General features: G+C 43.0%; 1 long non-coding RNA gene across 1 annotated transcript in view; it reads right to left on the reverse strand.

Moving 5' to 3' along the window:
- Positions 1-5,917: 5,917 nt before the first annotated feature.
- The window catches only part of LOC137487705 (uncharacterized), a 67,377-nt gene continuing 48,734 nt past the window's right edge, over positions 5,918-24,560 (reverse strand). The window contains exon 2 of the long non-coding RNA XR_011006387.2: positions 5,918-6,145. This is a non-coding gene — a long non-coding RNA (uncharacterized lncRNA). The remainder of the gene's footprint in view (positions 6,146-24,560) is intronic.

The following is a 24,560-nucleotide window of genomic DNA, read 5'->3' on the forward strand; positions in this document are numbered from 1 at the left end:
TACCAGGGGTCACCAATCTTGCTCCTGGAGGTCCGGTGCCCAGCAGGGTTCAACTCCAACTTGCCTCACCACACCTGCCTCGGTGTTTCAAGTACACCTAGTAAGAGCTTGATTAGCTTGTTCAGGTGTGTTTGATTAGGGTTGGAGCTCAAATCTGCAGGACACCGGCCCTCCAGGAACAAGTTTGGTGACCCCTGATCTAAACAGTGTCAACTTGACAATGAATGCAATTCAGATGTTCTACATTCAGTTCTACATACATTACAAATGGTCTACCCAGATCAGTTTTGTTGCTTCATTCTCATTCATGAATACTCTTGCGTTGCATTAGGGGATGGCGTAGCATCACTTAGATTCGACTTCCTGAATCACGTCGGATAGTAACTCATCCAGATGCCTTTCACTACAGTTTTTACAATACTATGAATCTGGACACCCTACTCACTCACATAATGTTGTTCAGCTAACCCCGAGGGGGCGTTGAGAACATTCTGAGAACATCACATTGTCCATTAAATCATGGTCCCCTGAATGATCTGAGAACAGTCTGAATGTTCTGTAAAGATCCCCCAAATAACATTACCAACACCTTTAAAGACCTCCACACTGTGACCTTCTCAGAATGTTCTGGAAACGTTCTGGACAACTGATGAGAACCTTATGAGAAAGTTCTGGAAACATCAAGTTTCTAGCAGGGTGGACCAAGTTGAAGCGCTCACTCTGGTCCCCCGGGCTCTGCACTGGTTGGGCAAATTCCAAATTGAACCAAAACATCTGATTACAGTTGGCTTAAGATTGGCAACCTGCAGAACCCGGAAACAAAAGATAAAAATAAATGATAAATGTTTATATACAGCAGGGGAGTATGTGCTTTCAGACACAGCATGTGTCTTATTTGACAGCCACAGGTAAAAGGATATGTCCAGGACACAATGTTTCTGTGAGGCAGGGGATATGCATCATTACAAGAAAATCCCTCACAGCCTGAAGTCCAGGGTGTTTAGTTCTTGGTGAAGATGATTTCCTCGAGAAATCTTGGTCTCCACAGGTTTGAAGGGCTCCAGTGTGATTTTCCCAGTAATGATGTAAGAGGGAAAGAAGCAGGTCACTCTGAAACGCTCACAGCTAATGAAACAGACAGATAAAGACAAACATGCTAGGAACAGGCAAACCCCATGAACCCAACCCTCATGTTCAGGCTCTGCGAGTATTGAGGACTCAGCGATAGTGTTCTCTCACACCCAAAACATTACAAAGCCTTTTTCTGACCTGTCGTCAGCATCCTGCGCGACCACATGAACTCAGTGTTTAGCTTCAGGATAATAACTTCAGCGTTTTGTAAGTGTGTTTGGACACTGAGTGCATTTTTTGGAAGTCAAATGTCTTTTCCTGCTTTTTTGTCCGCTTTTCTATTTTAGCTCACGTCTGGTGCTGGTCCTTTCAGCATCTTGAGGACGCCAGAAGACTTGTGCTTGTTTATGAATCCAAGGAGTATGTGAATATTATCCAGAGCTGCATTTGTCAAATAGTTAAGTAGTTCAAGCATTCAACACTTCATTGTAAAAGTCTGGACACATCTCGGAATTTCTGAGGTTATATTTAAGAAACAGCGCGGCCAGTTTCATTTACTCTGAGTATTATATGTGGTGGATAACGAATAGAATAGGGGGAATTATTATTATCAAGAAGCAGATAGGGGCTAGTCCATAATTGTTCAGCCTTTACAGATAATAGTGTACACTACATGTGCAGACAGGTGTAGTTAATTATGATTTAATCATGAAAAATCTACAAAATTAACAAATTATTACTTTTAGACTTTATTTTAGTCTCATCTTTTCTCATCAATGAAACTGCACACTGATAGTTATTATTCTAAATCATCCATCATTATTCTGAAGTAGTTAGCCACAGTAATCTACATTTCACTTCTCAAACTCCAGCATTCAGAGACGTGTAATAAAGTATTCACAGACAAATCCAGAATAGGTAGCGGCATGCGAGTGAGTGAGCGGTTTAAAAGCACGCTACTATAACCATACATTCACTCGGATTTTCTCAGACACAATCAAAACAATGAGCTAACTGCGAGCCACGAAGGTAAACTTGGCCAGACGTCATCATTTAAGATGTTTTCCTTCACAATATTGTGTAAAGCAACAGAGCGCTCGCTGTGAGAGATGGCAAGTATGAGTGCAATATTTGTTAAACTATTTAAAGTTTACCGCTATCTTAAAGCTTTCAGCACGCGGAGCGGTTCAGCAACCTTTATTTAGGGAAGGCCACAATGTCAGGCGTCTCTCCATCTCTGACTCCGGACGCAGCTTTTACTCTACTTAGCCATGTCTGACGCTGTAATTAACATGCGAGGAAGGCTTCTGCACGTATAATCGATTTAATCATCAATTTAATGATCGTCTTTCACAGTCCTGCTGGGATTGGTCGCCGCTGGTGTGCACGAGATGTTCTTGGAATGGAAGCTGTTTTAATGCTTACAGCTTCCTCTGCTTGTTTGTTTGTAGAATGTAGAAATTATTTAATATACAGTCAGAATTATTCGCCCCCCTTTGAATTTCTTTTTCTTTTTCCAATATTTCCCATATGATGTTGAACAGATTCTGGAGCTGTTCACAGTGTTTCCTCTAATATTTGTTCTTCTGGAGAAAGTCTTATTAGTTTCATTTCGGCTAGAATAAAAGCAGTTGTTAATAGTGTTAAAGTCATGTTAAGCTCAATATTATTCACCCCTTCAGCAATATTAGTGTTGGATTGTCTCCAGAACAAACCACTGTTATACAATGACTTGCCTAATTCCCCTAACTTTACCCTAATTACCCTAGTGAAGCCTTTACATGTGACTTTAAGCTGAACACTAGTGTCTAGATGAGCATCACAAATGACCTGAAGCTGGATAAACTGAATGACCGGCTCCAGAACTGGGCCGTCACAGATATGAAGAAAGAGTGTGTTGAGTTATTCTGCCAGCCTGCAGCACTCCTCAGGCATTCGTCTCAATCTTCAGCCTCTGTCTGAGAATCACGTCTTTCTTCACCCACAATCCACCCGCTCGCTCCACCCGAATTCTCACACTCGCTTAAAGGGATATTCACCCAAACATGAACATGTCCACAGGTCATCCAGTCGAACAGTAAAGCAGGTTTTGAGCTGAATCTGTAGTTCTTGGTGATTTATGTATGTCAGTGCATGGTGGCAGGTTTACTAGATTAAAATAAACCGTGTGGGAAACATGATTATCAGCTTACATCCACAGCCGGCTCTCAGCACAGAGTGTAGTCCGCTCGCTTTAATGATGAAAACTCAGGAGCACATCTGATTGTCTTAAAAACAGTGTGTTAAATGCTTTTAATATATGACCAGTCTTGTGTTTTGGGACTCTATTTAGCTGTAATAACATGTTTTAAGATTGGACATTAGAAATGCTCAATCACACTTTATTGACAAATACATTGAGCTGTGCAGTATTTTGAGAAGCAACAGGTAATAGTTTCACACTGTAGCCAAGTGTTGATTTGGATAATAAGTTGTGGACAGTGTGAAGAGCTCAGATACAGAAGCCCAGGGTAAGTGCCGTCTGAAATCAAGCTGAAATGCTTTTCCTAATATAGTTTTTCCTTTAAACACGCAAAATATTCTGTAATAATGATGTTACGGTGGCGTAGTGGGTAGCACGATCTCCTCACGGCAAGAAGGTTGCTGGTTTGAGCCTCAGCTGGGTCAGTTGGTGTTTCTGTGTGGAGTTTGCATGTTCTCCCCGTATTGGCGTGGGTTTCCTCCGGGTGCTCCGGTTTCCCCCACAGTCCAAACACATGCGCTATAGGGGAACTGATCAACTACACTGGCTGCAGTTTAGGAGTGTGAATGCAAGATTGTATGGGTGTTTCCCAGTGTTGGGTTGCGGCTGGAAGGGCATCCGCTGCGTAAAACATATACTGGATAAGTTGGCGGTTCATTCCGCTGTGGCGACCCCTGATTAATAAAGGGACTAAGCCGAAAATAAAACGAATGAATGGATATTATTCGCAGCAAAAACAGGATGACTCTGCTTGCCCCATAGTCAGACTATTCTGCTTGTTTTAAAGAGAAAGTAACTTTATTTTCACTCATTATTTCTGAACACAAGACTATATTTTGTACAAGTCTAAAACTGCTTCTTGATTTAGGAATTTGTAGATTTTTGTACTACAAACTCTCTCAGTAAGACAGGCATGTTTGGCAGTGTATGAAGCCCCAAGCAGCACCCTGAAGAAAAAGACATCTGGGATGAGCTGTGGGCGAGTAAATGAACAGGAGATGCAGATTTTTGTGTGAACTATCCCTTTAAGAAATGCACACACATGCTTGTCATGCACAGTGAGGACCTTACGACTACAATGCTTGGCGAAGCTCAGGCATGACATCAGCGTCATAATAATAATATCAGACTGTTGTTGGAATGCAGCGAGACTCTTTCTCAGAGCTCCTCAAATGCAGAAGGCACGTCCGACCGCAGAACTCCAGAACAGGATCTTGGCAAACCTTCGATTGGTTTCAAAGCAGTGAAGAAAGCGGCTTCGCTTATCTCGACATGTCTGCAGCCCATTAGCAGAGCTGGAGGAAGGGCTGTGCCCTCAAGAGTCTTAGTTCACAGAGAAATCTCAATTCTGTCATCAATTATCACCCTTTACTCTTCACACCTTCAGGAGTTTCTTCTTATTTTCAATCATTAATCTTTGACTTGCTATTGAAGTCAATGGTTTACCGAATTCTTCAACATCTCTTCTTTAGTGTTGAACAGAAGAAAGACACTCATAAAGGTTTATAACCACTTGAGGGAGAGCAAATGGAGAGGTGAACTGAGCCTTTAGTAATATACTCTATGCCTTACTTCATTTAAAATCATTCAGACATGTCTGCTAAACCTTAAGAGGATGTTTTCAACTTAAGTTCTTCTCCTCAAGTGCAGTCCTTTGCAAATCTCCAGTGTGATTAGAGAGAGCGAGAGGCTCTGAAAGCGGTGATAGAAACGTCTCGCTCCGTCCATGTTTTTGGCACAGAATTTCCTGTGATTACTTTGGAATTCACCAGGTACTAAAGTCTCGTGACTCGTTATTTCTGAAAACAGGACTGAATGTTTTGCTCGTCTAGAAAATGCTTCTTGATTTAAGAGTTTTGATATGTTTGCACTAGAAACAAGAACAGCATGTTTAGCAGTGTAGTGAAAAACATGTCCTTGACCTACTTCTCAGACGTGTATATGAAGTGCACACACTCGCGGGCCGATGGCCAGATCAGATCAGACCCCCGAATCATTCTCACATTCAGCCTGGCCAGCTCTGGGTGGGTCTCCTGTACAGCGCACGCCGCCAGAAAACTGCCTGCAGAACAATTGAGGCGGATTGGCCATGTTCACCTTGGGAACCAATTAAGTGTCAAATCAATCACCATGAAATGCAGAGCTTGGCTTCAGTCTGCAGAATAATATGAAGCCGTCGCCTGTGCTGGATCCGCAGGAAAACTGCACTACAATGCCCAATGCATGGAAACACGGGGAATTATTTAGAAAAGAGCAGTGTTTCCTCCGTCTGTGCTTTCTGTTGGCAGAGGAAAACACACACACTGCAAATGAACACTTTCTTACTTTGAGTTTGTGTCTCGTTTCTAGTCCAAACATCTACACCCTACTGAAACAACTGCCTAAAACTGCATAGGCTGGTTGGCTGGTTTTAGCTGGTTTCAGGGTTTGGCCCTCTTGTCAGCCCAGAAGAAGCACCCATTTAGCACCCGTTGGGGCTGGGATGGTTTTCACCTCCAGTCTCATCACCGAAGCAGCCTGGGAGAGCAAGACCATCATGTCCTACTCAAAGTCCTGAACCTCGCTTACCACTTGTTCTACCAGAAAGACTCTAGGAGGCAGATAAATGTTTGAACATTTATTGTGAATTGTTTGCATGAATGAGAGTTCGTTACGGTTCTTTCGTAAAGTTCTTTGGCGTGAGCCCCGTCTATAGTGCAGAACTCTGGATGAGCTGGCAGATCCTGCCTGAAGATGAAGGCAGGGCGAAGCCAACCCCCTGAGTGGAGACGAGGCCGACCTGGTGGTGGTGGTGGTGATGGGGAGGATGGAGGGAAACTTCCGCAACGTCACCTGAATACAGCGAAACAGATTGTTTAGATGAGCTTATATACATGGCTTGCTTGGTTGTTATAGGCTGCAGAGATAATTATTATGAATGACCAGACATCTCAGTCTTCCTGGTAGAACTATAGCTAAAGCTTTCATTGACCACCCACTCGCTTCCATGATTTACATCTGATCCCCGGTGTCATAGAGCATGAGCGCGGCAATCTGGAGGATGAACAATTCAATCAGTCTTGGATGGTTGAAAGCCTGGATGGAGCAAACAGATTTACTGAAAAAAGTGTTGCATGCAGAACTGTTGCAAACGATTGATTTGTGTTGAGTTCAAACAAACAAATGAAGTTGAGTAATGTTCAACTTAATTTGTTAGTTTAAACGTGGCCCAAATAAATTGTTTACACCCACTTAACGTAAAAAAATTGAGTAAATCCAAAGAATCATATTTGAATATTTTTTTATTGTGCAGAGTTCTCTTCAGTTGCGGTGAGGTTGAGCGAAAGCGAAAAATCTAAGCACTCTCCTGTGCATGCTGGTTATATACTCTACTAATGACTAATCACCAGCACCTGCAGAGCTGTGTTCTGCCAACTCATTCATTGGGCTGTTTTCTTAGTCTTCAGGGTGATTGGTTGTATAGCGTACTTCCAGTAGTGTCTCTCCTAGACACATGTTGAAGATCCCGACCTGATGGAAAACAAACCACTGTTATACAATGACTTGCCTAATTACCCTAACTCACCTAAAGCCTTTAAATGTCACTTTAGGCTGTATAGAAGTGTCTTGAAGAATATCTAGTCGTATTATTATAGTAATAGTAATAGTAGTAATAGTAATAGTAATAGTAATAGTAATAGTAATATTAGTAATAGTAATATTATTTACTGTCATCATGACAAAGAGAAAATAAATCAGCTATTAGAAATGAGCTATTAAAATGATTAAAAGTGTGCTGGAGAAATCTGCTCTCAGCTAAACAGAAATTGGGTAAACATATACAGGAGGGCAAATAATTCTGACTTCAACTGTATTTGGACTAGAAACAAGTCAAAAACTCTCCATAAGAAAAGCCTGCTGCAGTGCAGAGAGTAGAATTAAAGAGGAATTAAAGTCTACATTGGGCAATCACTAGTGTGATGGTCTGGGGTGAAAGGTCACCCAAAGTTCCTCGGTTCTGACAAGAATAAACAAGCAATGCTCTCTTGAAAATTGGGTTTTCAAAATGGCACAATTACATTGTGTAGGAATCACTTCGACATAATGATTCGTCCCCATGTGACTTCATCATGTGAATAACATCATTGGGAAACTGGGAATGAGGCATGAGTTCCCAGATGGAAAAAAACCCGACATTGTCACCGATTTTACAGCTCGTTTTCATGTGGCTGATCAACAGCTTTACAATAACCTTCAGTCAAACGCCAAGACAGTGCGCAGAGTCCAACTGCTGCCAGGTTGTTATCGTTATTCTGGAAATCCCACATATTTATGGCCGTCAGAATCGATGTACTTACACGCAAGCCTTAATCAGGACAAGGTTGTTTTTGGCATTTGTGCAGGTATGCAGAGCTGGACATGTGAAGCACAGAGCGTTCAATTATTTACCGTTTCAGAGGTCAGTGATGGAGTACATTCCCAAAACCGGCTGTAGTCATTACACCAAAGACGTGTAAGTGGCCAATTTTGTGGCACTGTAAAAGCCATTACTCCAACAATGCTGTCCTTGGAGCCGAGGCCCATGTTACACTACTAAAACACTATGGTGTAATGTTAGGAGCTCACAGTCATGTTCTGCTGAAGGCTTCGTGTTCACACAGCAAACACACTGGATTAATGCATCCCTACAGGCCTGTTCACACCGGGCCGGAAAATCTGTTATTTACGCATTTATTTATTGGCACATGGGTAAAACTGAATGTACTTTTATTAAAAGCTCCAGCCAAAAGTATAAAGCTTTTTATCTTAAAGCATTTAAAGGAATACACTTGAGCTGAAACAACACAAGTATTCAGATCTGTTGGGGCTACTTAATTGTTTTATGTTCAATTCAATTAAATGTGTTGAGTACTGAAAGTTCTGTCATTAATTACTCAACTTTCACTTGTCCTCCTTTTTACTGCTGAACACAAAAGAATTTAGGGAAAATTAAAAAAAACTTGTGTCAAAATGAGAATAATCTTATTCTGCTCACCACATTGCCATTGTAGGGTAAAACTCACTTCATTTTGACACAACAGTGTTGCTAGTCTAAAAAATGCTTCTTGATTTAAGAAAGAAACAAATGAATAGATTGGAACCTGTAAATAGTGGGATCATTTTTATTTTTGGTTGAACTAATACTTTAAGACTGCATCCACACTGTAAAGGACATCTATAAATACCTCTTGTTAATGCAACACTCCAGCATGAGTATGATAAGGTTGAGAAAAGAGAAGAAGAGCAGTCTAAATGTACACGGGAATCCGTCAGGACACACCTCTGCTTGCACTGGCCCACACAAACCATAAGTCAAGCCATAAGACAAGCCAAGTGGGAGTTCAGATGTGCGCTGAGTCCAATAATGTAAGGCATTTGTTGTTTATGAGCATGTACAGTACCTCTGTGATGGACACGTTATTTTCGAGAGGGGCAAATGTGTGCTGAAACAGCCATCATGATCTATACACTGCTCCATCAATGAAGACCTGTCCTCGAGTCCTCCAAATCATTCGCAGCTATTCTCGGTAACACTTCACTTGAAGAGGTGTTCATAAGACTGTCATGAAAGCTTTATAATCATGATGTGCCACATGTTATGAATGTGATCGCGACTTTATGAGTTATGTCAATTTGGCAAGCTCAACGCATTCTGTACTGTACAGGAGACAGAAGCTGAATTTGTCATTAAAATGTCATTAAATATTAATGACACTCTTAAAAATAAGTTGACAGAGTAACGACGCTTTTAACGAGACATTTTAATGACAAGTTCAGTTTATTCCAATGGAACGTAATCAGAAAAATATTCATGACACTGTTATAATGCCATGCTCACGACACATTTATTTACAGACAAGTCCTGTTGCCTTGGTAACGTCAAGCTGTCATGACATAAACAAAAACAGGTTGTGATGTATTTATGGCAAGTTGTCATAAACAATGTCCTAAAACTACGCTTCATAAAGGTGGGACGTTGACAAGCGAGTACAGATCCAAATGCAGGGTTATTGAGAATGGTCAGGCAAGTGGTCAGCATGGATGTGTAGTCCACATAACGGTGAATTTGCAGTTCTCTTATTGAACTGTGTGTTGCAGCCGCGAGATCGCCGGTGGTCATAACAGAGTGTTCCATCAGGATTCTGCCACTACGGTCTTGTTAATTCTTGATTTGGTGGCAGAGTCCGGACACTAGTTGTGTCATGTCTTGCATGTTGTGCTCGGCTTGTGTTTTTCTTGGGTTGAACCCAATATTTCCAACCCCAATCAGACACACCAGGGCTAGCTAATCAAGCTCTTACCAGGCTTTCTAGAACAGGACCCTGCTAAAATCCAGCTTAAACCAGCTTAGGCTGGTGGCTGGTTTTAGCTGGTTGTTTTTACACAGCGGATGCCCTTCCAGTTTCAACCCATCACTGGGAAACCAATACACACTCATTCACAATCATACACTATGGACAATCTAGCCTGGTTTTAGAGGGGTTCTGGCCACTTCCAGGCTGGTTTCCAGCCATTTCCAGCCTGGTCGTAGCTGGGAGATGACCAGCTAAAACCAGCTTGACCAGCCTAGCCAAGCTGGGAGTCCAGCCAAAACCAGCTATATCCAGCTTAAACCTGGTCAAGCTAGTTTTAGCTGGTCATTTTCCAGCCTGACCAGCTAAGACCAGGCTGGAAATGGCTGGAAACCAGCCTGGAAGTGACCAAAACCCCTCTAAAATCAGCCTGGTCGACCAGCTAAAACCAGCCAACCAGCCTAGGCTGGTTTAAGATGGATTTTTCAGCAGGGGAATGGGCAAACTTGGTCGTGGAGGGCTGGTGTCCTGCACAGTTTAGCTCCAACTCTAATCAAACACACTTGCTTATAGATTTCTAGTGATCTTGAAGACACTGATTGGCATGTTCAGGTGTGTTTGATTAGAGTTGGAGCTAAACTATGCAGGACACCGGACCTCCAGCACCGAGTTTGCCCACCCCTGTTCTAGAAACATCCTTGCAGGTGTGTTGAGGCAAGATGGAGCTAAAATCAGCAGGACACTTTGCACACCCCTGCCTTAAGTAAAGTGTCACCTGTATTCTTTAGTGAACACTGTATATGGAGAGCGGTGGGATGAACCACTGGGGTTTGCTGTCGAATGTGTTCAGCTGTTTAATCCAATGAGGAGGAGGTCGCTCATTAGCATATTCGTTAATCCTGCTGCTGGTTGCAGGCTGGTACACGTCCACAAGTGCACTACAAGAACAGCACAAGGCTACTCTTCAGTGAAATATGACCTTTGTGTGGCTGTAGGTATGTATCAGAGACGAACCATTCCAACCTTGATCCTTGGGTTTAGACTGAGCTGTAATTTTATACAGCTGACTTTTCAGCGCAACCAAGCGTGACAAGATTTTGACTTGACTTGTAATTTTTCCTGCTCTCCACTGCCAGATGTGTTCTCCGTAAGCCTGCTGAAGTCCAAACGTGGCTACATGCACAACATGCGAGCTCATGAGAGACTAAACAATGTGCAATCAACACTCCGCTCCTCCTCGTCGCACCGAGAACAGTCCGCTCGCCGGGGCCAGGAATGTGTCAGGAGGCATGTTACGGTGTCGTGACTCTACAGTTTGTGACCATCTGATGAATATTCTATCTCTGCCTTTTTCTGCCTCTCTGTATACTCAGTCAGTGAGATCACCGCTACTTTTAGGAGAGAAAACACGCAGTCTTCAGGATGGAGAACTGTTCCCAGAAATCTGCAGGGGCTAATATGTTTCTGATTCTGCAGCCAAATACATGTCACACCACTCTATTGATTAGCCTGAGAGAGAGACAGACAGAGAGAGAGAGAGACAGAGACAGAGAGAGAAGAGAGAGAGAGAGAGAGACAGACAGACAGACAGACAGACAGAGAGAGAGAGAGAAAGAGAGAAAGAGAGAGAGAGAGAGAGAGAGAGAGAGAGAGACAGACAGAGAGAGATGCAACTGATGCTTGGCACTCTTCATATGTCTATCTGTTCAGTGTGTGTGTGTGTGTGTGTGTGTGTGTGTGTTCTGTGCTTTCCCCAAATATCCAGTCCTGTGAAGGGTTCAGAATGGATCTTATACGCCAGATCTGCATGCTATTTCCTAAACATTCATTCCTTCATTTTCTTTTCAGCTTAATCCCTTTATTATTCTGGGGTCACCACAGTGGAATGAACCGCCAACTTATCCAGCATTTTGTTTTTTACACAGCTGATGCCCTTCCAGTTTCAACCCATCACTGGGAAACCAATACACACTCATTCACAATCATACACTATGGACAATTTAGCCTACCCAGTTCACCTGTACTGCATGTGTTTGGGCTGTGGGGGAAACCGGAGCACCCGGAAGAAACACAGGGAGAACATGCAAACTCCACACAAAAACACCAACTGACCCAGCCGAGGCTCGAACCAGCGACCTTCTTGCTGTGAGGCGACAACACTACCTACTGCGTCACTGCTGGATAAGTTGGTGGTTCATTCCGCTGTGGAGACCCCAGATTAATAAAGAGACTAAGCTGAAAAGAAAATGAATGAATGAATGAATGACTGTTGATATTGTGGTAACTTTCACTGACACTGTATGACGCTGTAGACAAGTAATGCATTTTAAATGTCCAGTGGTAAGACATCAGCCAAATAAACAGACTTTACTGCCGCTAGGCATTACGTAACATTGAGCAACATTAAGTCATTTCTCAACACTCAACAATACAATACAACATTGTTCTCTGCCAGAATAAATCCCTTTTGCTTACACAGAAACATCATGTTCTGTTTAATTGCATTTCTCAATTTTTAACTCAATATTTAATCTCACAACCAGAAATTATGCATGTTCATTTCCTTTTCTTTTCAGTGCAAGCAAACAGAAAGAGCATGGATATATCAACAGCACGGGGAAGCTCAGGGGGAAAAGAGGCGCATAAAAATGTCTGATTAGACTTGAATGTTACACGTATCTAAAATTAAATAACAAAATAAAATAAAAAATAATCTAGCAGTACAAACTGAACCGTGCAATGCAAACTGCGTAAAAGAACAAGTCAAGCGGCAGTTTAAAAAAGACCCAACAATGAGCACAGACTCCAGCAAAAGCCTCATCTGGCTGATCAGAGGACTTAAGAAAACATTGACAGAAACATTTGTATATCATAAAAAAAACAAGACAAATGTACAAAGAGCAAGTGCACAAAGCACATCCGCTACAGCACAACACTCTGCAACTGAAGCAGTATGATTAGGGCTGCACTATACTGGAAAATACGCAATTGTAGAAGACTGCAATAATGATATATCTTATAATATAATAAAATATGTTAACTTTCAGATCTGGGATCAGCTTTGAGCTCCAGCCAATAGCAGAACTGAAACTACTGAGGAGCTGAAGATAGAAAGTAAACGTAATGGAGGCCGGCTAGTGATTTAGGCGTAATGGAGGCCAGCTAGCATTTAGTTTGCGTACTAAAAAACATTGAGAAATTTGTTGTAAACAAGGTACTGGATCAAAGTCGGAAAATCCAGCATCATAACAACTCTACTAGCTAGTAGTTACTAAACCTCTAGAGTAAGCAAGAGCTTACAAACGTATACCAGGGCTGCATGTAGTCTGTGGAGTTCTGCACATGCATGAATGAAAAGAAGAGAGAGCATCTGTAACACACACAGACTGACCACACACAACAGCCCAACGCCCAGCCGCATCTATCATCTACATCCTGTTAGTGTGCACACAGAGCCAGACGTGTTTAGTCAGAGGAAACTGTTCACAGAACAATGCAATACATCAGAGCAGAATAAGCACAGCTGAACGTCAGCGAGCGGAAACAATCCCTTAACCTGTCCAGTCGACTCATTCAGATGGTGTTTTGCAGCGAATGTTGCAGCTCCGCCTCGGTGGGGTTTTATAGCCGTATCAAGGCTGTGTGTTGGAAATCATTTAAAATGCTGGAATATCAATCCAGTGTTGAGGTTGGAAAAAGACTTTCATTATGAATAAATGTGCTTGAGACTGCTGGAGAATTTAATTGTGTTGCTTTCATCATCATTTATCTCACTAAACAGGTAATAATAATTAACTATTAAAATGTTTACTTTTGCATGAAATTAAATAAATATAAATTTAAGATGAAAGATGCAAAGAAATGACATTTAAAAGAGTAAATTACAGTAAGTAAATGTTGGACGTGGCGTCAAAAGTTTGTTTAAAATGAGTGTAATATACTGTACAGTACTGCACTTTACTACAGTACTACTATTCTGTACTTCTGTACTGTACAATAACCCACTACTGTAGTACTGTACTGTTCTATACTCTAGTGCAGAGGTGTCTAAACTCACTCCTGGAGGGCCGGTTTAGCTCCAACTTGCTTCAACACACCTGCCTGGAAGTTTCTAGTATGCCTAGTAAGAGCTTGATTGGCTGGTTCAGGTGTGTTTGATTGGGGTTGGAACTAAAATATGCAGGACAGCGGCCCTCCAGAACTGAGTTTGGATATACTATACTCAACACTTTACTTTAGTTTAGAAGAGTGGTCCCCAACCCCTAGGCCGCAGACCGGTACCCATGCGTGGATCAGTTGGTACCGAGCTGCACAAGAAATCATTAATTATTTCAGTTTTATTTATGGTCTGAGTCTGATTGAGCTTTTATTTTGAAAATTGACTGTATTCTCATTTACATCTCTGTCACTTGAGCGCCCAAGTTTAACCCACAATCTAGCAAAATAATCAAGAAACAGACATCTTTGGAAAGTTTCTTTGTGAATGGGAAAAGGCCCAGTAAAGGACCCATGAACTGCCAAGGAATAGATCCACAACTCATTTATTAATCGTGTTTTTTAAGTGAGCAAGTTCTCCGTTGGAGGCATTGGAAGAGAAATGTTTGTGTTTTCCAGGCGCACCTGCTTGAGAACATTTTAACTTTTCAGAATGCCACGAGTGCAATGCGAGTCATGTGACAAGAACTGACCAATCAGACTTTGCATAGAAAATACACACATCAGTCAGCTGATTACCTCAGACAAACACACAACACCCAAACACTGCAGCGCTCTTTAATTATCTCCATAAATAAGGCTTGTGTCAAAGCCTTATTTGGCCTTATTATTGTGTGTGTGGAGCAGTTTTGTCAGCTTGTCATCCTCTGAGAAAACGCTTGATGGTCACCGTGCAATCTGCATACACCCACTCACAATCACCGCGGTATAATTATCAAGCATTGAGCGGTCTGCAGTGATAAAAGGTTGGGGAATACTACACTATAGTATAGTACATGATAACAGTGACGCGGTGGCGCAGTAGGTAGTGCTGTCGCCTCACAGCAAGAAGGTCTCTGGTTTGAGTCTCGGCTGGGTCAGCTGGCATTTCTGTGTGGAGTTTGCATGTTCTCCCCGTGTGGTGTCGTGGGTTTCCTCCGGGTGTTCTGGTTTAATAGTGTGTATGTGATTGAGTGTGTATAGGTGCTTTCCAGTGATGGGTTGCAGCTGGAATAGTTGGCAGTTCATGCTGCTGTGGCGACCCCTGATTAATAAAGGGACTAAGCTGGAAAGAAAAGAATCCTGTTGTTAGTATAAAGGCCCTGAACACACACAGCAGACCCTGCTCAGAGCCTTGTTTTCCTGCATCCCAGAGCTCAGAGTCAGTGAATGGAGATTTGCGTTGTGTAATATGGAGCAGAGGTCATCAAAAAGCAGAGATGACAGATACAAGGCCTACAGCGCTGAGACGGAGCCAGGAGGAAGTACATCAGCGTCAAGCGTGAAATCTGCACATAATTCATTTCTGCATCTCCTCGATCAGGCCGCCTGATCAAGCCTGGCGCAGATCCCATTGTTTGTCTCCTCTGTGTTTTGTCCTCGCAACGGCATTAAAGTGTGTGTCCCGGGGTCGGAGCCTCTTCTACACCATCACATCAGACGAGGGGAGAAAATTCCCTCTGCACTTGCGAAAAGTCGCACGCCAGGTCGGATGTTTGCTTAAACCAAGATCACACTGGATAAAAGGCCGGCCGCACCGGTGCTGCTTTCTCAGATATCGCTCTCATGTCTTCTCTCGGAGCGCCAGAGGGTTGTTTTTTTGCAAACCAAGCCTCCCCGAAGCCCCGATTAACATGAGGGAGCGACTTCAATCGAATCCTGAAGGTGCATCAGTGAACCGGCTGTCCTGACCCGGACCAGATCCACATTCCCACAGTTTGCTTTCAGCTCTGTCATACACGCCATGGTGTGAATCATTTATCTGACCCAAATTTACACATTCTTTGGGGGGGGGGGGGGCACTGCTCTGGGTGACCTCCAGATGGAGGGTTACTCAAAGACAGCTAAGCAAAGTTCACACAGGCCATGGATTTCTGGAATATCAGAGAATTAAAAAAAAGGCGTATCATTCCAGAGACTGAAATTCAGGGAGTTTTATTTTGTAAATTATTTGGTTTAAGTGATGAGGAAATAAAAGGACTGAGGGTGACGGGGTGGCACAGTGGGTAGCACAATCACCTCACTGCAAGAAGGTCACTGGTTCGAGCCTCTGTCCAAACTCATGCGATATAGGGGAATTGGGTAGGCTAAATTGGCCGCAGTGTATGAGTGTGATTGAGTGTGTTTTCCAGTGATGGGTTGCAGCTGGAAGGGCATCCGCTGCTTAAAGCATATGCTGGAATAGTTGGCAGTTCACTCCACTGTGGCGACCCCTGATTAATAAAGGGACTAAGCCGAAAAGAAAATGAATGAATGAATGATTGGGTTTTGTGTTTGATGCTTTAAGTTTGGGTTTCTATTATATATACAGAAACCAAAACTTAACTTAAAACACCAAATTCAAACCCAGCCGCAGCATGTTTTCATCAGACCTCGTGGAAATTCAACTTTTTATTCAGTGAAAATCAGGGAATTTGATATTTGGCCTAATCTTGTTTTGGGAAACATGTTACAGATCTATTGGGATAGCGCTGTTTGTTTCCCTGTAGAGTTTCCCTCATACTGATGTAGTTTCCAGACACTAGTGTTCAGAGTTACTTACCTCTGAGCAATGATCCTCAAACCAGCCAACACAAACCCAACTCCAGCATGTCAGAGCGAGAGATGTTGAGCTGGACTAATGCAACCCAGGAACCGTCCTCAGGACTCTCGCACTGGAGCCAAATATAACCAGATCGAGCTTCATCGTTTTAGCCAGTGCTAGGCTGTAAATAAACTCCACAAATGATTGCTCTTTTCTGTCACTGCCCTTGATGAACTGTTTAAAACTCGAGTGCAGAAATGCAGCAAACTCCACACATGTTTAACAGGAGTTTGATGCAAAGCTGGATCATAATGAAATTATTTTCTTGATCAGAAAGTCATGAGCAGGGCCAGACAGAATCTGTTTTGCTATTTCTCTGCAGAATTTTGCAAAAAATTTGAGATCCGCATGTTTACCTTTAATTGTTTCAATGCCACTCTCACATCCCTTCTAGCTGGAGGACATGGCAGAGTAAATGAGACAGGTTTGCGTGGATGCAGCTGGCAGCTCTCAGAGCCCATTTTGCAGGCTGATGTGCCGGTGTGCAGCCTGAGGCAGTCAGTCCTTCAGCAGGTATTGAGTTAGATCAATTCCCCGTGTGCTGATGCATGCCAACCTCCAGATGCCAGCATCTCCAGGAGTCTGAGAGACTCTTCTGTGAGACGGCCAAACACCTGCGTCAGACACTTCAACCGCTAACATTACATTTCTGAAAATAAATCACATAGACTCGCTGCTCACACACCTTTTACATCAGTTTTATTGTGCGAGAGCACCTCAGTATTAATGTGCTGGCCAATCAGCAAGTTCTTTGAATATATTGTACATTTATTCAACACTGCTGTTTCTGTTCTCCTCAGTCTGTTGACTTCTTAGTTTCTGTGAAGCCCTTCCCTCAAAAACCGATTAGTAGCCATCTACTGCATATTAAAGGGGGTGGAGTTTGTGCAAAGTTTAGGGTTTGTGATGTCACAACAACAAGAAGAAGTTTCGTGTAGATCCTACCAGCCATTTGACATAAGCCTTAAAATGCGAATGCCACAAAAGCAAGCATATACGTTTTGTCATGATCAACAAGTGATCTAAAACACCAGAGATCCCTGGAAAACATTCACACGAACTACAAATCTGACGGTGTATGGACTACAGATCCCAGTCGTTCAACACTCACACTCACCTGCTCCAAGTCACCATTGATTAAACACTCACACAGCTGAAGCTGCTCTGGCTGATTACTTGGACTATGAGAGCAGCACAAACACACACACACTGTGGCTGAGTCTTGTTATCTGTTTAGTGACATTACAGCGCATTACCTTTGTCTTGCCTTGCCGTGTTTTGACCCTCGCTTTGCTCTCTTGTTTTACTCCTGTCTGCTGCCTGCCTTGTGTCCATCTGTCTGTTATTTTGACTCTGACTCTAGATTGCCCTTATACATCTGTTTGCTCCTGTGTTGATCCTTGCTTGCCTGACCATCCTGTTATTAAAACTCTGCATTTGGATCCTCACCTCCGTTGTTAGTGTTGCACCCCCGTTACTCTTTTGCATTCAAATCTGAGCGTCATTCATTTGCAGATGCTGTTCACGCTCAGACACCAACATTACACACTAATTCAAATTCTGTTTAAAAACCCTACATTAGGATTGAATCATCAATATCTATCAATAGCTTGCAATTAGCTATCAACAACTACATTCAGCAATTTAAAAAAAGGTTTCTTTGAAGAGCATGAGCTTAACGGAGAAGAGAACTGGGAAACATCGACTACTTGCACTGAACTGAGAGGTGAGGCAAGGTCTAAGGGGGGAATTAAAATTGGGACTAGCTGAAGTCAAATCATAATCAAGTGACCTTAAAGGGCAAAATAGTGCACAAAGCAGACCACATACAGAGTCCTCTGTGGGAGCAGTCAGATTACATTGGAATAATAACAGTGTAAACCTTCCATCGTAAACGTGCCATTTAAGCAACATGAAGAAAGACGTTAAATCCCAGAAACTGAAGAATGATTCCAAAAGACAGAATTATAAAACAAAATGACAAAATATCTGACCTGATCTGCTTGTGTCAAAATGTGTGATTATGTGCGTATTCTGTTCTCTACATCCTTGAGATTTTGTATAACAGTGTAACCTCACCCAAGCTAAAACTCTAAATAAAGCCTCTCCAACCTTCTGGATGCCTAAAATATGACACATTCACAAGCTGCTTTTCTCAGTAAATCATCCTGCCTGTTGCTATTCTGTCTCCAGTTGTATTGGCCAAAGGCGCATAAAGGTTGCCCTTTGTTGCCTATTCCAAGCAATCAACTGAGCAGTATCTTCAGCAGTATGATGACTGCTGAATCCTGCCAGATGATTGGGTAATGCGGCCCAGTCTGTTTCAAGAACAAGCTTGGTTTTAAACCAAGAAAACCTCATTTTCTATCCAGCTGCCACACATGTCAAATCATTCCAGCTTCAGTTCAAACCTATAAAGCTGAGGACAGTCGCTGTCCTGTCGTCTGCTGTTATTAATTATGACAGAATTCTTCTTTGCTAGCATGACTTCATGTGTATGGGGCGGCACAGTGGTTACGTTTGCCTAACAGCAAGTAGTCCCAGTAAAAAAGTAGTCATTTAATGAAAGCAGCGGTGGTACAGATTGAACAAAGTTAAGCTATTTAGGCCTGTGTGTTTATTTATTGGCAAAAGGATAGACATAAAATACAACAGAGTGATTTAAGTGACCACAAGTCAATGACAAAATCATTTTACATGCAAAGGTGAAAGACTTCAGAACTGGACAGCACCAAAGCGCTCGGCTCATGCATCCACAGTAAGCCATGTCTGGCTGTATTTATATAGATAAAGCACAGTATATACAGTTTGACAACTGTTTGTTTTTGATAGTTCAGGTGCAAGGAGAACAGATCACAGGCTGTCTGAGGGAACTAAAATCACCCTCACCCTAGCTGTTTGTTCCAAGTTGTCTTTTGATTGCTGAGGGACATTAAAAGTAACATGGTTGGGCAAAAAAATGTTCTGATGATGTTTTTCTGTGGGGTTATATGGATTATCTATCTTGCCGGTTTAGTCCCTTTATTAATCCAGGGTCGCCACAGCGGAATGAACCGCCAACTTATCCAGCAAGTTTTTATGCAGTGGATGCCCTTCCAGCTGCAACCCATCTCTGGGAAACATTTACACATTCACACACACACACACACACACTTATACACTACAGACAATTTAGCCTACCCAATTCCATGTCTTTGGACTGTGGGGGAAATCAGAGCACCCAAAGGAAACCCAGGTGAACATAGGGAGAACATGCAAACTCCACACAGAAACGCCAACTGAGCCCAGGCTCAAACCAGCGACCTTCTTGCTGTGAGGCGACAGCACTACCTACTGCACCACTGCCTCACCCTATATATGTGGAACTATATGTGGAAAACATACTCTACATTCTACCATGCAACAACAACTCCAGCCGTCTCAAGCACAACAACTAAGATGTTCTAGGCTTTAAATAAGAGTGCAAATCAACATAATTTGAGAAACGTAAATGTTAGTAATTCACACTGAATGGCTCCACAAAATTAGCATCTGAGAGGGAAACTCCTGCAGATGCATGCTTAGTAAGGTCAGGCACAAAAACAGCTGTGTTCAGATGAAGTTCTTCATTGCAGCCTCCTGGATTACTTTAACACAAGCACCTTCCAGCATCAGCTTATTTGTCCTCGAAGGCATTGGGCTGTTAGGAGGTATGATCATTCTTCTTAGTTTGTGGTTGTCTGTCTGCTTTCTGTCCATTTGTTGGAAAGCACTTTGGCCAACGAAAGTTGTAAAACTTATACTATGTAAATAAAATTGTCATTGGCATACGGCTCAGATTACTGGCAACTCTCCCTCCTCTTTATGAGTTCAAATATACAACTACCAAGCCCTCGAGTTCTAGCATTACAGACCTCATTGCAGAACAACTGACCTTTTCCACAGCAAGCTATGTAATGTAATGTGTGTTTATATAGCGCATGTATTGTGTATGGCCATACACCCAAAGCACTTCACCATCATGAGGGGGGGTCTCTCCACACCTCCGACAGTGTGCAGCTACACTTGGATGTCCAAAGGACAATGATGCCAGTGCTTCACCAAACACCAGCTATAGGTGGAGTGGAGAGAGTGTGATAGAGCCCATTGAGTGGAAGGGGATGATTGGGAGACCATGATGGGTAAGGGCCAATATAGAGGGAATCTGGCATTATTGATGACCGCAGGGAGTCAGGACCACGGTTTAACATCTCATCTGAAAGACGATGCTCACTGACAGTATAGTGTCCCCTTCACTATACTGGGGCATCACTAACTCCACTGCCACCAGCAGCCCAGTTTCCCTATGTGGTCTCCCGTACAGGTACAGTCCAGGCTCAGCCCTGCTTAGCTTCAGTGAGCAACTGGTCCTGGGCTGCATGGTGACATGGCTGTGGCTACAGTAAAGCTATCCTAGGATCTATCACCAAGACTTGATAATACAACCCAACATAATCATTATTAATGAAATCGTTATTTAAAGCAGAACTGTTGTGTGTGCTGATAACCATGAAGACCCTCATTAAGAACCATACATTTGTCAATAAATGCATCCTAACATGCCAAATTGGTCTGTGCAGAGTGTAATTTGTTAATTGTGATGTCCCGGAACAGATCAAGGTAACGGATCCGGCATGTTACCTGAGGATGGAGAAGTGCCACGTACAAAAGTAAAGAGCGCGAGGGGTATGGGGGCCGTTGACTTGGATGACAGAGGGGTGTTATGGATAAAAGTGAAGAGAGGGGGGATTTGTCGTGGACGAAAGTGAAGAGGGTTGGGGAGTCGCGGAAGAAAGAGAAATCGAACAGCCGACGGCGGAGGAGGGCAGTTGAGGAGGGGGATCATTAAAATGAGGTGCTGGATTTCAGAGCGTGTTTCGGCACAAATTAAGCCCTGGTCCTGTCTGAAACCTGCTTAGTGTCTCCTAACACCTTTAATAGCACATTTTGATGGTCTCTGAGGAGACATTCCTCTGACTCTGTATAACTACATTTCAGTTAATCCACTAACCCTAACTCAACAGTCTGCTAGCCCTCTACTAATCCTCTAATGAGAGTTAACTGTGTGCCGATGACTGTCCTGACAGAGCCAGAACAGTTTTTGCTCAGTGACTCTGATCGCTGAAACGCATCTCTCGTCTTGTTCTTCTAGGCATTCATTGCACACAGATGTCTTCAAAGCGGAGGCTGCATACATTCAGATATAAGAGCGCCTTGTTCGGGATCAAAAGATTTCTAATTGCTGGCCCTGGTTCCTGGCTCAGGGTGGGTTAAATGATGCGGATCTGCTACGTAATGTCTGTAATATCCTCGGTGAACCCACTTTTTTGGCCATCATTGTTTAAAGCAGAAAGCTTGGATATGCCAGCTTGGTTCATCAGAGGTTCCACGTGCTACGCAATAGCACTCGACATTTCTTTTCGCTCCAGTCATCCTCCAGATCTCGCCATCCCCGCATCTGTACGAGGATTGGGAAGGTGGCAGATGGGAAATATGACCTGCATGAACTCTGCCAGCCCGTAATGGTTTTACTCTGTAAACATTTGAAACTCTTTACCACCTCGTATGACTTCCCGCACACTGTTGAAGGTGTAGGAGAAAACCTAATGGATTCAGAGCCACATGTGTTTTCATTTTGCTTCTCATTTCATTCTTTTTGTTTCCGACCAGTGACACAGACCAACGTCAATATATATACACGTGTTATTCTAAATGCTTTATGCTGTTAGCCAGAGCAAGCTGCGATCATTAATTATGTCCTATTGTTAACCTGCATTACACTACCTCAAGTCGAGCGTGTACTATTTGGCTTTCAGTATTTAAGGGTGAATGTGTTTGCTCTAATTGTTTTGTCTCTCCTTTTTGCTGGATTAGCCAGGAAATAGCCAATTATTTAGGTCACGTGGCTCACTGCAGATCTCCCTTGCTTTGTACACAACCCATTGAATGCAATAATTGGGAACGTCCTAATGGTTTGAATTGCATATAACACCCCGCTTGACTAGCCGTGTGCACAAAGCCACCTGTGACCCTACAGGCTCTTTAAATGAGCTAAGATACAAATTGCTAACACACGAGCAGCCTCATAAAAATGATTTCACAAGGCTGCAAAGATATGGGCATGTACTGAGATCGTTCAGACAGCTGCTGAGAGTACGCAAGAGAAAAAAGAGAGTGAAGGATGGGCAGATGCAGGAACTCATGAAATTATAGACTCGTGGGGAGAATCCCAAAGCGTTTCATTTGGCTCGTGAAACATATCAGAGTACAATTCACAAAGCATGTGCAGCTTTTACTAGTTATTAGAACAACGTATAAGGTCAATCCTCACGAAAAGCTTATCTCAGTATCCACACTGTATGTGTAGCTTACGCAGTTAAGTCCTAATGTACAATATGTCACTGCTTTTAATAATCAGATGCATGGGATCAGTAAAATGAGGTGCCGGATCAGATTTCAGAGGTGCAGGATCCCAATCCGACTTGTTCCGGCACAAATTAAGCTCTGCCCAAAGCATTTCACAATCATGAGAGGGGTCTCTCCACACCACCAGCAGTGTGCAGCTCCACTTGGATGATGCTCTGGCAGCCACAGGACAACAGCGCCAGTGCCTCACCACACACCCGCTATAGACAGTGATTGGGGATGATTGGGAGGCCATGATGGGTAAGGGCGGATGGGGGGAACTTGGACAGGACACCAGGGTTACACCTCTACTCTTTACCAGAAGTGCCATGGGGTTATTAATGAGCACAGAGAGTCAGGAGCTCGGTTTAACGACTCATCCGAAAGACGGCGCTCACTGACAGTATAGTGTCCCCTTCACTATACTGGGGCATTAGGACTCACACAGACCACAGGTTGAGCGCCCCCTGCTGACCTCACTAAAACCACTGCCAACAGCAGCCTAGTGTTCCCATGTGGTCTCTCATCCAGATACTGACCAGACTCAGCCCTGCTCAGCTTCAGTGAGTAACCGCTCTTGGACAGCAGGGTGATATGGCTGTAGCCAAATCATGGGCAGTGGGAGGATCAGTGGGCGGGGTTATGGTCAGGTCATAAGCAGTGAAATGAGCTACAGTCAAATCATGTGGAATGGGATGATCAGTGTGAGGAGTTACATTAAAATCACAAGCAGTGGGAGGAGCTAAGGTCAAATCTTCAGCAGTTGGAGGATTGGTGGGAGGAGCTACAGTCAAATCACGAGTGGCGTGAAGAACTGGTCAAATAATGAGCAGTGGGAGGAGCTATGGTCAAATGACATGCAGTGGGAGGAGCTATCATTAAATCTGCACATAATAAGATAATCATGTCATTGAAAGCATGATTAATTGGCCCTCGCTCGTGTTTTTAGGGGTCACCACGGCAGATTAACCACACAGCAGATCTGGCAGAGGTTTACACCTAAATAACGCATCCTGGCGTTCTCATTATAAACCAGAGTATTTATTTGGACATTTGTTAAAGTCTTCTCCTCTTCTGTACATTTCTCCACTCTTCCATCACTCTGGACAAGAATACAAATCTCCATTTATTTTGTACAGAGCTGCAGTGACACACTTTAGTTCCTCAGCTTGATCTTATTGTGTATTTTCACTGAGGAAAAAAATCCTCCGTCAAGTCTTTGTCAATTACTCCACAAGTTCAGCAAGAGGGCTGTTTGCATCTGTTCTGCCGACTCCACTCTCAGATTTGAAGAGTCAATTCACGCTCATTCTTCTAGCCTTGCAGAACGTAATTCAAAGATAACGTCAAATGTAAATAAAATAGCTGGCTGAGTTTGTCATCCTGTCGGAAACAGTAGATTGGGAGAAGAGATGTTAGGTACAATAAACGTGGAGTCGGCTGAATTGATTTTTGGCTCTTCAGAATAAACAAATCATTTCCCACATGCCTCACACCGTGTTCCATCAGCCTGGTTAAAGAAACACACACCACAGCCTGCTTTCTGTCAGATCAAAACTTCAGTTCATTTTGACGGTCACTTTTCTGAAACTGCACATGATGGATTTGCTGTAATAGAGACTTTGTGGATAATAGTGAGAGACGTTATGGTAATGGAGACAGTAAGGGTGATGTCATTAAATGCTGCCAGGAGATATTGAATTCTGATGGATAATCATTTATAGGATTGACTCTG

Source organism: Danio rerio, chromosome 15, assembly GCF_049306965.1.
Source record: "Danio rerio strain Tuebingen ecotype United States chromosome 15, GRCz12tu, whole genome shotgun sequence".
Taxonomy (NCBI): domain Eukaryota; kingdom Metazoa; phylum Chordata; class Actinopteri; order Cypriniformes; family Danionidae; genus Danio; species Danio rerio.